At 40.6% G+C, this 15,339-nt stretch overlaps 1 pseudogene; it reads right to left on the bottom strand.

Annotated features, from left to right (window-relative positions):
- Window positions 1–1,238: 1,238 nt before the first annotated feature.
- On the bottom strand, window positions 1,239–12,703 carry LOC143573942 (uncharacterized; annotated as a pseudogene).
- Between the last annotated feature and the right edge of the window lie 2,636 nt (window positions 12,704–15,339).

Consider the following 15,339-nt stretch of genomic DNA (forward strand, 5'->3'; position numbering starts at 1 on the left):
GTTTGTACTAAGTCTAAGTATATTTGGGTTTAATATGTATGTGGGCTTGGGCTACTATATAAGTTGAGAACTCCTTAAGTTCTCGGTGGGCTTTTGGTGCGTATGGGCTTTGTAGTTTGGTTTCCTATATATAGTTCTCTAATGTATAGGGTAAAGGGTGCTAGTTCAGTTTTGGTTGAACACTTTTAGAGCCACCATTATTCTAGGAAGCAATACTGTATCAGTTACTTGTGCTTATTCGTGTTCTTGAATCACCGAGTGTTGGTATTCCGCACCAATAATCGTTTTATTGATATCATAATTGTAGTGATCTAGATTCGGGACTTACAATTGGTATCAGAGCCTTGGACGAATTCAGGCTCGTTATTGTGATATTAACAGATTCAAGATTAGTTTTTTTTTGGTGGTGTAGAAGCTTTTCCGGCGAAGTTCTGATCGGAGAAGGAGGACAATTATTAGTTTGGTCAAAGATCCACTTTTCTTGGAAATAGTTTGAATCCCATAAATTCAGGGATTTGGGTGTTACCAAAATCAGCCAGTCAAACGCGTTTTTGGGTGTTCTCGGCCATATTTCACTGTTTTCGGTTTTATTTTAAACAAGATCTCCATATTTCAGCCAAAAATAAGAGTTTTCGGCCTAAATCAAGTGATTTCGGCCAGTTTTGCTCGTTCTCGGTCAACTCCTGTTCTCGGTCAACGCGTGTTTTCGGTCAAAGTTTATTGTTCTCGGTCAAATTCAGGGTTCTCGGCTAAGATCAAGATTTCAGAGTTCTCGTAGTTTTCGGCAAAGACTAGTTCTCGGCCACTGTTCTCGGCTAAGCAGTTCTCGATTGACTTGGGTTTTTGGTCAACATCTGTTTTCGGCCAAACTTAGTTTTCGTTCAAAGGAGTTCTCTGTTAAGGAGTATTATTTAAAAAAAAAAAGAATATTTTGGCGGGAAAAATTTTCTTGAACGAAAATTTTCCTGAATACTCCTTATAAGAGAGACTTCATTCTTGGAAATTTTGGCGAAAACAATTTTTTTCGAGTGATTTTCGGCGAAATTTGGGCAGGATATTTGAAAAAAAAAAATTTGTCTTGAACGAAATTTTTCCTGGACGCCTCTTTTGAGCGGGACATCTTTCTTGAGAATTTTGGCGATCATGTTTTTTTGAGAAACTTTGGCGGGAAAATCAGTTTAATCTCTTTAATTATTCAACGGATTCTCCACAACTCATCTCAATGTTTGGAAGTACTCTTAATCAGTCTGCTCCCTCACAAGAAGTATATCAAAATCCATCTGAGATAAGTTTTAAACCATGTTCTTTAAATTATGGTGAAAAAATATAAATGTATAAGCTTCATAACGACAGTCTAAGTAGAGATATGGAGAAAATAAAATCAGAAAATTTTAAACTTAAGAAAAATGAAAAGGGCTTTCTAGACAAAATAGAAGCACAGAACAAGGACATTAAAAAGCTTAATTCTGATTTTAGTATAAAAAGTTGTCATCACTTAGATGCCAAACAAGAAATTGCTGAGTTAATTGCTAAACTGGAATCCTCCAAGTCAGAAATCTTGAATCTAACTAGCAAGTTTGAAGAGGCTGAATTTGATTTTAAAAAATTCGATGGTTTCAGGAAAGTAGTTAACTCAATGATTGAAAACCAATTGTGGGGGAAGGAAAATGAAGGTGAGGGAATAGGATACAGTCAAGTTCCCCCACCTTACAACCACAATTATGTCCCTACCCTGTCACCAAAGAACAAGAGCAAAAGATAAAAGACATAAAGTATGGTAAACATGTTTAATCTGAAACTGTTGGATCAAGATCCCTAGAGGAAATCAAGCATGTTTTTAAATGTGTGAACAATTTTGATGCTTCTACTTCATGTGCAGATATAGTAAATGATGTTGCTTCTGATAGTAAAGGGGTTCAGGCTAGTGAAAATGAATCTCATTCTAACGTGTCATCAAACTCAGATGACACCACGACACAAAGTTGTACTAATAATAATACATAGAGTTGTGGCAACAAATGGAAGGCACATAAGAAATCTGCACAACAAGGACAGTCTCGTCCTCATAGATCCTCCGGATGTCCATGTGTTGATAAATCATCGGGTGCTTTTTTATATCAAAAGGCAAACATGTTACCACTGTGGCACGCCATGACATATAGCTAGAAATTGTGTCCATCGTCTATATGTTCCCTACTACAAGTAAAATCAGAAGGCTGTGCCAAGGGGAAAGAAGAATGGAAAAACCTTTCCTAAGAAGGAATTCCACATGAGGCAAGTGCTTCCGTTGATATTAGAAGAAGGATGAAGGCGTGCTTCGTCTGCGGGATCGGCGGGCATTTGGCAAAGGAGTGTCACTACTGTGCTGTTAATAGAAAAACCCTCAGGTGAAAGGTAATAGGTTTCAAACGAATCCAGTGGTTAAACAAAATGCTTATTTTAGAAAACCACGAGCAACTGTAAAACGGGTCACAGATACTCAAGGATTCAAAGTTAATATGACAGGTTTACACTCAAATGATTTAGAAACTGTTAAAAGAAAAATAAATTTTCAGAAGTCAAAGAGTGTTGAGAGTTCTAACAATTCGAATTCTAATTGCTCCACTCCAAAGTCTGTTCTTTCAAATTTCACTAAACCAAGACAGATTTGGAAATTTAAACTCAGCAAACAGAATCTGTATTAACAAATGATATGTTAAAGATGGGAATGATATGAGTTGGCAAGAGGACATATATGTTGATGCTCAAGGAAACCCCAAGACATTTATGACTTGGGTTCCTATGTCCAACTAATCCCGCTATGTGTGTAGGAACAACCACTAATTCATTATTTATTAAATGGGTTGTTCCAGGCACATGACAAGGCAAATATCCATTGTTTTTAAATCTTTAAACCATGAAATGGATTATTTGTTGCATGGACGGGATTTTAGGGTGATAGAACGTTTTTAATCTGCTCTCTAAGTGTGTAGGAACAAATCGGGGAATACATTGAATATTAAAAGGCTTGTCCAGACATTCAACTCGAAAGGATGCAGAATCTCAAAACAAGCTTATTCCTAGGGGGAGATTCTCACAAATGAAAAATGATGTCTTGAAGATAAAAGGTAACCGTATCACTTTGGTATGAAAGATTGATCAATCAAAAAAGATTTTAAACTTTTAATTATTTAAAAAAAATACAAAAATATGTTCATGTATAGTTTTTCAAGTATAGTTTTGTACTTCGTTTTAATTCAAAATGAGAAAATGTGTTTGATCTCAGGTTTATCTTAACTAATCCGGATCTCAGATCTGTTAATACTATTAGCCTAAGTACGGATCTAGTTCATAGTTACGTTTAATTGAATGCTATATGATATATATCTATATTAGGTGTAGGTATGTATGTATGATAATATTAGAGTGAAGCTTGAGAGAGAGATTTGACAGAGGTTTGATACGTTAATCTCAAAAACTTCAATAAACTGTGAACAGTGTTCACATATAAATAGAAGATGGACCTAGTTCGTTAACATCCCTTAACGAACTAGAGTCCACTTCGTTACATACATTAAAACGAAATACTCTTAACGAATCACCCTCTGATTCGTTAAACATCCTTAACGAATCAGGAGGGATAATAACTTAAGTCTTAGTTCGCTAAACATCCTTAGCGAACTAGACATTACATTTAACGAACTAACTTAATACTTTAATAATTTATTACATAAATAAAACAACAATTACATTAACTTTAAATACAAAGACCCGAGACGCTAAACCGTGCACTAACAGACACCCCTCGTCTTGAGCTCTTTGTCTTTAAGTTATTTGAAACGCTTGGACTGCCAGTCTCTGCAACTATGAATTCCGTTTTCATAGCAAACACGCACAACGCGTTGGAATTGCATAGCCAGATCATAGTCTTCATTGCGCTCAATTAGAATCTTGTTCTTATGTAGCACGTTATTGTCGGTATCGATTAAATTGACCAACCACATCGGGTCAATGATCTTTATCAGCTCAGTCTTCAACCCTGTACCAAGAACAATGACGACCTCGCCAGTACGATTATCGTAGTACCAGCGGTTGAAAGATAAATGCATATGTTGATTCAATGTCTTCACCGGCACACGCTTCATCGTCTTCGGCGGCTTTACTTTAAGAACCAACTTCTTCCAACCCGTTTTTGGATCAATCTCATTGAGACGCTTGCGGATAGGAATTTGTGGCTTAAAATATTTAAAACCATGATTCACCTCAAACACCAAGTGTTGGTGAAAGCGTTTTGCATGGTAGTCATCACCGCGATTAATAAACGGACGATACGCCAAAGTGCGCACATCCCATCTCGGTAATGAGAGAAGATCAGTATCCTTTCGTAGTACTGGACGCCCTTCTCCCATTTAACAATGTATACCTTAAGATCAGATTCAAACATCCAAGAAACAATATTACCTTGCACTTTCGACACGACCTTAAATGAGGTCTTCTGGTTGGCTTTGGCTCTTGCAATAGCTTCTTCTTTCTGTTCTTGATCAACAAATCTGAATGCCTTGATGATCTTACTTGCTTTCTTGTGTCTGAACCAATTCTGAATCTCCTCAAGAGATGGGTCGAGAAGCGAATCAGATTTCATATCAAAGACATTCTTGCCTTTGGAATTCTTCTCAAGATGGTCTTATGCTTCTTTAACCAATTCTTCATTAAATACTGGAGCACCCTGATCAACATTGGTGTGTTGAAACAGATCAGGGTAATCCTCAACAGTCACATCCTCTATATCAACCTCCTCATTCTCATAAATATAATCCGTACTTATCTCAACAGTAGGATCATTTACTATCTCATCATCATTAATTACCTCAACATCTGGCTCAGCCTCTAACACGGTCATCTCGTCTTCATTCATATCAAGCAAGATAGCAATCTGCTCTCGTGTCAGCGACTTATCAACAAACTGCCTTCTTCAATCTCCTCTCTATTCACCATACTCCTTATCATCCCCTTCTCATCCACAAAAATAACTGTATCGGCCTCGATAATCTCAATCGGTTTGGCAGCCGAATGGTCATGATAAACAATGATATGTTTGCCCGAATCATCAACAGAACTCGTACCCGCACCAGAAGCTGGGTCTTGAGCTTGTTTAGGCTCACCTCCAGCATCAGACTCATCAGGATCCTCATCGTCATTCTTGAGCTTTTTCAGCGCATCATCTTTACATGTCAGCTGCAGAATAAGTTTTTCTTGTTCTTTAATTTTCACCCCCTGAGACTCAAAAATCTCACGAAGGGCTTTTGTTTCCTTTTGACAAAAAGAAACATAATTGACCAGCTTCTTCTGGTTCTCCATCAGACGCTCTTGATTTACACGGTCAGCAGACATTTGATTTTCATTCAAGTGAAGAAGATTCAAAAGCATGTATGTCTGACGATTCGGTGGCATAGCATACAAAGATGGATGAACTGGTTGGATTGGTCCCTGATGCCTTGTAATTCTCATAAATGAGATATCACTAGGTGGTGGGGGCCCCATGGACGGTGTTACAGGAATAGTAGAAAGTGTAGCAGAAGGCATTGGTATTTCAGCTAAGGCCGATTGCGGAATCATGCCAAGCCTGTCATGAGGAACCATTGTCGTCGTCAAAGTCATCTCCGGAGTGCTAGTAGTAAGCGGCACTGCCGGGCGTTGAGGAGTTGCAGGACGAGACGGTTGAACACCAAATGAAACTCCAGCTCCAGCTGATACACATCTCTTTGTTGAGCTTTCAGAAGCTGGTGCTTTACCCTTACGTTTACATTCACGTTGAGCTGCAATAGTAGCAGCCAACGCAGCTTCAACTGCAGCCTGTTTCTCTCTAAGAGCTGCATCACCATCACCACCATCGTCACCATCATTACCATCATCATCTCCATTGTTCCCACCTTCTCCTCCCTCACGCACGGAATCCGAGTCATCATGGATCCAGCGTTCCTCGGGAGGACATACATAAACAGAATTAATAATATGACCAATCAACGTTTGTCATGTGGCCTTTCTTTACGATAAATCGTCATTCTACGCACAGTATCAGCCTTCATGTGTTCAAAGGGAAGCACATCATCCACCAAAGTTCGATCAATAAACAGGTTGGGTATAAATCGTGAATAATCAGCTGAATAAATCTTGGATACTGATGTGTGAAAATGTATAATATAAATGAAGAACGAATCACAATTAAGCTTTAAATTTATAAAAACGAAAATCCTATAGAAACCACACAAAACAGGCAAGTGTACCGATCATAAATAGTATAGCATCAAGGAAGTCCGGATGTCGAACCCAAAGACACGTGAAAACGTTTATGATTAAGAAAACTCTAACCAAGACTTACCAAAATAATATTTATTTAATTTTTAAGATTTTATTTAACTACTTAACTTAATTAAAAGAAAACTTTTGACAAAATACTTTGAAAACTTTGACTGCAGTGATAAAAACGTCTACCTAGGAATGAATCATGTTGATAGAAATAACAAGACAACGGATTGAAAATATTCACGACACCGGTTTTAAAAGATGACACAACCCAAACTTGTTTTAAGAAAGTCAAATTACCTCTCAGTCTCTCTAACAATCTCTAACTTATTTTAGTTGATTTTAAAGAACAAACCGGAAAAACAATTATTAACGTGTTCAATTACCGACTCACCTCTCGGTCTCCTCGACACACTATCCTAATAGAAGCGAATACTCCGCAACCAAGAATGGAGGAACAATTTAACTTAACCCAAATTAAACCAACTAATTGCACATAAACACTCAAACTTGACAAGACAAAAACCCGCTCTCGCGCGGTCTTAATTCTAACAAGTAAAAGCAACGAGACAATATTACTTCTTATCACCTCTCGGTCTCAAAGAAGGTGTATTTTAACTGATTTTAGATGATATATTACCCACTTATCCCTACGGTTATACTTCCCGCAAATAAACCCAAAACACCAAGTAAAGAGCTTAACAAGAAATCAATTAATCAAAACCGATTCAATTAACTAATGCAAGAGGATTATAAGTAATAACAAATAAAACACAGCCGTCACACACAATCTAATTCATGGTTTAGTTAAACTTTACATCAATAATTTAAGTCTTGAACATTAACAATCCATTAAACAAGTTAAAACCACTCAACAATCATCTATCCTAGGTAGAACAAGCAAGATTAGCCTAACATAAATTTTGGACAGCCATGTATGCTTAAGAAAAACATCACAAACATCATCATAAACATGATAAAACTCATTCAAGATCCAAACTCAATCAATCACAAGACAAACTATCAATCAATTGCAAAACAATGTAAAACAAAAGACCAAATCAATCAAAGTTAGGGTTCTTGATAATAACTAAAGTTTATGAGTGTTTTACTTAAGAGTATGGCAGAGATTTATGAATGTTTGAAGCCCCTAGCTGCTTCCCCAAACCTCCTTCTTCCTTCTCCAGCCGTCCAAGACAGCAGCCGCCTTTAGCTTCTCTTTTTTTTCTTTCTTTCTTGCGGCTGCACTGTAGCTGCGATCGGACTTAGGGTTTTTTTAGGTTCTTGGCTGATTTCGGGATTAATAGCTAATGAATGGCAGATTTCTCTTGACATTAGTTAAATATAATAATATAAAAGGCTTTTAAGAAGTGGGCTTGGGTCGGGCCTTGATTAAACTTTGAAAATTTGACACTTAAACCCTCCAAGTTCTCTTTTGCTTGCCTTTTTTCCACATCTTTCCATAACCTACACAAAACATTTCAACTTTGTAAAAACTTTGAACTTAACCCCCTAAACTTACATAAATTTGATATTAAATCATTAAAACATTATAAAATTGTAAGGAAATATAAGTGTGTTATTCAACACATCAAACATCCCCACACTTAAACCTTTTTCGTCCCTGAAAAAGTCTAATGCAGTTGGATCAGAATCGGAAAATCAAAGTCAAATCAAACATATAGGTTAGATTTTAAAGCTTAGAAAAACGCAAAAACCGCGATCATCGATATTGTTGTCCACCTAAACCCATGCCTTAATCTTTACCGAGACATATAAGATCCGACAATATTACTCAGTGGTTTACACAATTAAGACCCACTTATTTTCTGCTTTTACCGGACCAGACCACCCCAACTTGACTTAAACCTCAAAGTTAGCAGAATTAAAACTTTGTTGCTCCATATTTATGAATAGTTAAGACGATCAAGGGTATTGTTTATCCACCTAAGCTTAAGCATCAAAGTCTACCAAGCAGCCATTAGATATGATTAAGGTTCAATTATTCATAGACAGTGCTCCCCACAACATGACATACCCCCGTTATCAAGCAATACCCCAAATCCATAACCATAGGTGAGTATGCAAAATTTTATCTGTAGGGCTTACATGTAGCGTGTCCCTTGTGGTTCGTTTTTTAATGGTAATGAGACGCGAGCAAGGGGACCCCACATGACTAATAGCGTGGATGATCAAGTCTGTAGTGTATTTGTACTTTCGTACTGTTGTGATCATGTTTATAGACTTATACGGGTTTGCACTTTGGATTTATTTTAAATATCCACAACCCCACTTAGGAATTGTGAATACCCAGCTAAATAGATTGCATACAGACCCATGGTCTCCGGACCCGAAGCATCCCATCAATACAGGATTTAAGATTATAAAACCATACGCCGATGAGGTGTAAAACACTAAACTATCATTTTAAGATTTATATCACAGGCTACACGGCATACTCTAACGTTAAACCTACCCAAGCATCATATGATAACGTATTCAAATTTTTAAAAACTCATGATATTTCAACTTTTTCATACCAAAATTTGAGGCTTGAGTATGGCCCGACCTTTCATTGCTTATTTTCCACGGACAAAACGCTATACCCACAAAAGATTTCCGATTAACCGTTTTATCAAATTTGCCCTTTCATTTTCAAGGCTGAGCCTACCGACACATCCCAAGTTAAGTGCGTTTTCTTTTATTTATCTCATATTATTAGTAGTTTGAAAAACCGATTTCCGAATAAAATCATCATCTCCGACTTTAATGCAAAAGAAACTAAAAACAAGGGACATTTTTTTCTTTTTTCTTTTTTTTTCTTTTTTTTAAATTTAACAACGTACGAAAACGAAAAACGAGTGAAAAATTTTTAATTTAAAAATTTTTTTCTAATTTTATTATTATTATTATTATTATTATTATTATTATATTTTTTTTTCTTTTCTACAACTAAGTAAAATAAATTCCCATCCCCACACTTAGAACGAAATCGTCCTCGATGAGAACAAGGAAAAGAAATAAAATAAAAACAAAACGTAAAGCATAAAATAAAAACTTTAAAGAACATAAATTAAAATAGAGAACGGGTTACTCCCCTGGTTTAGATGCAAATTCTTCATCAGCTGTATATGACTCAAACGAACGACCGTATAGCATTTCATTCGCGGCCGCAACCTCGGGTGAACCAGTTCCAAAACGCCATCAGAGCTACCATGCACATAATAATACCTGTAACAACTCAAACTCGCTCGCATGTAGCGGCGTACGAAACAGAAAACAGAAACATAAGAAATAAACATATTTTTGTGTTTTTGAATTTTTTTAATTTTTTTGATTTTTTTTTAAATATTTATTTTTTTTTGTATTTTTATGTTTTTATAAATATAAATAACAATAAAACAAATAAAAACAGATAATAAAGAGAATCATAATACAAACTCTACAACTCGGGCTGTCTCCCGAGTGATGCATCCATCACGACTATTCCTCGGTGAATGAGTCAAGGTAGAACACCTCGACTGTCTGATCAGTTATCGGCTCTCCAATGTGGTGCTTCAATCTATGGCCGTTCACCTTAAACTTCCCGCTTCGGTCTTGTATCTCAATCGTGCCATACGGGAAAACTTCAGTAACCGTGAACGGTCCCGACCATCTGGACTTCAACTTTCCCGGGAATAACCTCAATCGTGAGTTATACAGTAAAACCTTATCCCCACACTTGAACTGCTTATTACCCTTGAATTTCCTGTCATGCAGTTCCTTCGTATGCTCCTTATACCGAAATGATTGTGTATATGCGTGATCCCGGAGCTCCTCTAATTCATGTAATTGATGGAAACGATTACCCTCTGCGGCGGGTAAATCAAGATTAACCCTTTGAAGGGCCCATGAAGCGCGGTGTTCCAATTCAACAGGAAGATGACAAGCCTTCCCATAAATCATCCGAAATGGTGTGGAACCAGTCGGAGTCTTGTAGGCTGTACGGAAGGCCCACAGAGCGTCATCCAATTTGTCGGACCAATCCCGACGATTTGAACCAACCGTTTTCTCGAGAATACGTTTGATTCCCCGATTACTCACTTCCACTTGCCCACTAGTCTGTGGGTGGTAGGCGGTCGCAAGCCGATGGGTGACCCCATAACGCTTCAACGCCTTATCCATCTGCGAGTTGCAAAAGTGAGTACCTCGATCACTGATCAAGGCTTTCGGGACTCCAAAACAAGCAAATAGACTTTTTAGAAAACGGACTACCACTCGGGCATCATTGGTGGGTAGAGCTTTGGCCTCAACCCACTTAGACACGTAATCGACGGCCACGAGTATGTATCTGTTTCCACGCGAAGATGGAAACGGTCCCATGAAATCAAAACCCCAAATGTCAAAAACCTCGCATACCTGAATCGCATTTTGGGGCATCTCATTCCGGGATGAGATATTACCAACACGTTGACATCGGTCACACTTTTTAACAAACTCATGTGCATCTTTGAAAATAGAAGGCCAATAGAATCCAGAATCAAATACCTTCTTCGCTGTCGAACTCGCACCGTGGTGACCTCCTGTCGGTCCCACATGACAATGGCTCAAAATCTGCCATCCCTCCTTTGCATCTACACATCTCCTAATTAACTGATCAGCACCAACACGGAAAAGATACGGGTCATCCCATAGGTAGAACTTAACATCAGCAAAGAATTTCTTCTTTTGCTGGTAAGGCATCTTCGGGAGGTATCCATCAGCAAGATAGTTTGCGAAGTCAGCGAACCATGGAAAACCCTCCTCCTGTGCCTTAACGAACATGAGACTTTTCGTCGGAAAATGGTCGTTGATCCTTCCCCCCGAATCTCCTAACTCAGCACCTTCGAGACGTGAAAGATGATCGGCCGCAACATTCTCGGCCCCCTTTTTATCACGGATCTCAATACCAAACTCTTGAAGCAACAGGATCCAACGGATAAGACGAGGTTTGGCATCCTGCTTGCTGAAGAGATAACGAATAGCAGCATGATCCGTATAAACAATCGTTTTGGACAAAACCAGATAGGACCTAAATTTGTCGAAAGCGAACACCACAGCTAAAAGTTCCTTTTCGGTAGTGGTATAGCTAACCTCTGCGCCGGTTAAGGTCCGGCTCGCATAATAGATCGGATGGAAATGTTTATCCTTCCGTTGTCCAAGAACCGCTCCGACTGCGAAGTCGCTCGCGTCACATATCAACTCGAATGGTGACGACCAGTCGGGAGCAACCATGATCTGGGCGTTAACTAGTTTGTCTTTTAGAAGATAAAACGCCTCGATACACTGTTCGGAAAAAACAAATGGAGCATCCTTCTCCAAAAGTTTGGTCATGGGTCTCGCGATTTTAGAGAAATCTTTAATGAACCGGCGGTAGAACCCAACATGACCTAGAAAGCTACGAATGGATCTCACAGAGGTGGGTGGGGGAAGATTAGAAATGGTCTCGACCTTCGCTTTGTCAACCTCTATCCCCGCACTCGAGATCCGATGTCCCAGAACAATGCCCTCACAACCATAAAATGACACTTCTCTCAGTTAAGGACTAGGTTGGTATCAACGCAACGGGACATCATCCTCTCAAGATTAGATAAACAATGATCGAAGGAACTCCCAAATACGGAAAAATCGTCCATGAATACCTCCATGGAGTCCTCGATCATATCATGGAAAATGGCCACCATACAACTCTGGAATGTGGCTGGAGCGTTACACAGTCCGAACGGCATACGTTTGTAGGCAAACGTGCCGTAAGGGCAGGTGAAAGTGGTTTTCTCCTGGTCATCGGGAGCTATGGGAATCTGGAAATACCCGGAGAAACCATCCAAGAAGCAGTAGTACTGCTGACCCGCTAAACGCTCCAACATTTGATCAATAAAGGAAAGTGGTCTTTCCTGGTGGCATCATTCAGTCTGCGATAGTCGATGCAGACTCGCCATCCCGTCACAGTCCTAGTGGGGATAAGCTCGTTCCTCTCATTGGTGACGACATTCATGCCACCCTTTTTAGGAACCACTTGGACTGGACTCACCCAAGCACTATCAGAAATGGGGAAAATGATCCCCGCATCAAGGAGTTTGATAATCTCCTTCTTCACGACCTCTTGCATTTTCGGATTAAGCCGCCGTTGCGGCTGGACGACAGTTTTGAAATTATCCTCCATGAGGATTTTATGAGTGCAAAATGAAGGGTTGATACCCTTGATGTCGATAATCTTCCATGCAATCGCCTCTTTGTGCTCTCGTAGCACCTTCAACAACTTCTCCTTCTCGACCTCCGTCAAAGCAGATGCAATGGTAACTAGAAGCTTCCTCTCTTCATCTAAAAATGCGTACTCAAGATGGGCAGGCAGATCCCTAAGCTCTAAGGAGAGAGGAGGGCTCTCGACCGAAGGTCGGTCCATCGGATCGTCTCGTACGATCTCAGCAGACACGCCAGATTTAGGGGTATGCGACTCGGTGTCGTCATCTAAGGACTGATTGGTTACGGCAACCATTTCAATCTCCGGAATCTCCCTATCGAGAATCTGGGTGTCGGAGGCAGGTCCTCCACAAATTTCGCTGAAAAACTCCCCGACATGCTCCATGATGGTATCAATGAAGTATAAGGAGTCATCAGCAGACTTGGGGTGTTTCAGTGACTGTCGAACGTCAAAGGTGACGTTCTCATCCCCAACTCTTAAGATTAATTTACCCTCGCAGACATCAATCAATGCCTGTGCAGTGGCAATGAATGGTCGGCCTAAGATGAGTGGGACACTATCGTCATCGTTCATGTCCAGGATGACAAAATCCACCGGGAAGATGAACTTGTCTACACGAACTAACATGTTCTCGACCACCCCTCGGGGGTATTTCACAGAACGATCAGCAAGCTGGATACTCATACGGGTAGGCCTCGGTTCGCCTAAACCCAACTTGCGATACACGGAATACGGCATGAGATTAATACTGGCACCAAGATCTGCTAGTGCATGAACAACCGTATTATCACTCAAGATGCAGGGAATCGTGAAACTCCCAGGATCGGACATCTTTTTCGGTTACTTCCTCTGCAAAACTGCAGAGCAACCAGCACTCAGCGGGATGGAAGAGACCTCAGCTAACTTCTCCTTATTAGAAAGAATATCCTTAAGGAACCTTGCATATTTCGGCATTTGAGTTAGTGCCTCAAGGAATGGAATGTTAAGGTGAAGTTGCTTCAGGAGATCAAGAAATTTAGTGTTCTGCTCCTCGTCTCTAACCCTGCGGACTCTCCTGGGAAATGGGAGTCTAGGTTTGTAGACTCTCGGTGGTGTGCTGGTCGATGGTTGGTTCTCGGCCTGTGCTGTACTTCCTGGGCTATGCCTTTGATGCACCCTGGCTGGTGGAGACTCCAACTGAATCTCCTCGTCTACCTGCTCCTCTACATCTATCGCAGGCCTCTGATTCACTGGCTCACTACGTGCCCCTGCACCGCTCCTCGTCGTCACCGCCTTCGCGAAGGCCTTCGGATTCTGCTCAGTGTTACTCGGAAGTGTACCCGGCGGCCTCTCATTCAAACGATTCGCTATCTCTCCCATCTGCCTCTCAAGAGTTTGAATTGACGCCCACTGATTTCTCATGAATGACTCGTGCTCCCGAAATTTCTCTTGAGTATCTTTGTGACGGGAATCCTCTCGAGTCATAAGCTGCGACAGCATCTGAGTCTGCTGTGCCATCATCTCCTCCAGCGTGGGCTTCTTCTCCCCACCACTCGCTCCTTCACCGGAATCCTGGAGTAGACTCTGACGCGGCTGGAAGCTGGAATGATTTCCGTTCCTCCAGTTAGGATTTTGGTTACCTCTCCAACCCGAATTATAAGAATTAAAAGAATTAGGGTTTCGGTTCGGATTGTTAACATAGTCTACAACCTCCTCCGGGAAACCTACGGGGCATTGAACGGTATCGTGTCCCCCTATGCAGATCTCGCATAACTTACTTTTCACCTGCAGGTCCTTCACGATCTTTGCTAACGCTTCAACTTGTGCCGGCAGTGCGGTGCTCGTGTCGACCGAATGCATGCCGCGTGATAGGGAATCGACGGTTTTGATGCTCTTAGAAGGTGGTCGCTGGTATCCACTCATGGCTAAACCGTTAAATAAGGCAATGCACTCATCGGTATCCTTTGTCGTCAATAAGTTGCCTCCTGCAGCAGTGTCAAGCATATTCTGAGTCGCGTACGTCACTCCGTTATAGAACTTTTCAACAACCGCCCAGTCCTGCAAACCGTGGTTCGGACATAAAGCAAGTAGGTTTTTGAATCTCTCCCACACCTCGTAGAAACTCTCAGTGTCCTCCATCTGGAAAGAATGAATCTGGTTACGCCAACGAGCGGCCTTAGCCGGAGGATCGTATTTTTCCAGGAACTGGGTCCGCATGGCGGCCCAAGTAGAAATGGATCCCTGTGGGAGGGACTCAAGCCACAGACTCGCCTGATCAACGAGTGAGAACGGAAAGATGCGGAGTTTGATGGCGTCTTCGGATACGTTGGCAAGATGAAACGTGTCGCAAATACGTGCGATGCGAGTGAGATGTGAATGCGGGTTTTCGTGGAGCAACCCGTGAAATTGAGCAGAATGGGAAATGGTGTTCAGAACGTTCGATGGAATCTGCCAGGTCGTTTGAACTCCTATAGTTGGTGGAGCAATGCTGGATCTCGCGCCAGCATCGACCGGACGGGCCCGGTCTGCGACTGTCCTCCTCGGTGGTGCGTCGGCCATAATCCTATCCCTAACGATGGGTTCAGATAATGTAGGAGAAGAGAATGTATTTCCGACGGATGTAGATGAACTAGTAGACGGTTTTGTACGACGTCTCTCAAGAAGCTCTCTCTCTGGTTCGGGAAATCCTTCAACTTCTGGTGGTCCAAGAGATCGAGCACGTCGCATACAACTATTTAAAATAAATAAAAGAAATTATAATTATCTAAACTATTTTAAACTAACAAACAAAACAATTATGAAAACAAATAGTAAATAAGGCAAGTTCTAACTCGAGTCGTTCTTAAAACGCTTCAAAT

Source organism: Bidens hawaiensis, unplaced genomic scaffold, assembly GCF_021521415.1.
Source record: "Bidens hawaiensis isolate Kalapana, Puna unplaced genomic scaffold, B.hawaiensis_p1.1 tig00026755_1, whole genome shotgun sequence".
Taxonomy (NCBI): domain Eukaryota; kingdom Viridiplantae; phylum Streptophyta; class Magnoliopsida; order Asterales; family Asteraceae; genus Bidens; species Bidens hawaiensis.